Source organism: Elephantulus edwardii, unplaced genomic scaffold (assembly GCF_000299155.1).
Source record: "Elephantulus edwardii isolate Elephantulus edwardi_28Jun2011 unplaced genomic scaffold, EleEdw1.0 scaffold00227, whole genome shotgun sequence".
NCBI lineage: Eukaryota > Metazoa > Chordata > Mammalia > Macroscelidea > Macroscelididae > Elephantulus > Elephantulus edwardii.
The window spans coordinates 4722737-4723876 of NW_006399977.1; positions in this window are offsets into that span (position 1 = coordinate 4722737).

Here is a 1140-nt window from a genome sequence, read left to right on the forward strand (position 1 = left end):
TAGAGAGAATAGTGCAACAATGAATGAATGGAAACCCAAAATCTCTGTAAATGTTTATGAAAATTAATAAAATATAGAAAAGAAAAAAAAAAAGGTCAATTCTCCTCCTACCAACAGTAGTCATTGTCCAGCTTTCTGATGCATAACAAGTAATTATGATGACAATGGCCTGGATCAGGCACATCTTAGTTTCCAGACTGACATCATTGGTCTTTAGTACTCTGAACAGGTCCCTGACATCAGATTTTTCCCAGTATAATTTGTCTTTTGATTTTCTGGCTGCTAGTATGAAAAGTGTTGATTATACAGCCACCAAACTAAAGCTGTTGCAATCTCAACTCTTCACCATCTATTATGATGTTGCAAATCAGCCCAGTGGTGAGAGAATCTTTGCTTTCTTGATGTTGAACTTCAATTTATATTGAAGGCACAGTCCTTGGCCTTCTGCAGCCAATACTTTAAGTCATCCTCAGATTCAGAAAACAAGGTTGTATCATCTCCATAACGCAGGTTGTTAATGAAGAAGGAAAAAAAAAGTGGGAAGAGTGTCTTGAAAACCATCATTAAATTACTGCACCAATCTTAGGCTGCCCTGTAAGGAAAATAATTCAAAACTGTTTAAAATCAAAAGAGTCTAATCCATTGCCCTTGAATTAGTTCTGACATATGCTGTCCCTCTATTGGTTTCTGGGCCCGTACATAAGAAAAGACTGCCCCATTTTTCTGCTAAGGAACAGCAGCTGGTGGATATTTGGTTAAACTCTATTAACCAACCAATATTTATAGCTGAAAGCATTCCTAATGAGAACACATAGTCTACTGGTACTAATGTATGAAGTAAACACAAAAAAAGTTACAAAGAAAGAGAATGAGAAAAGGAGAGAAAAACCTTGTATAATCCAAACTGAGATAAGCCTCTTTGTATAAACAAAAGTATACTGTAAATTAGGAAATAAAAAAACGTATTGGGATGGGAAAGTCTGCTGTTAGGGAGCTCTCTAAAGTACTCAAGAGCAACGGTGTCTCTATGGAGACTAAGGTCCACCTGATACAGGCCATGGTCTTTGCAATCACTTGTTATGCATCAGAGAGTTGGACAATGACTAGGGAGGATAGAAGGAGAATTGATGCCTTTGAGCT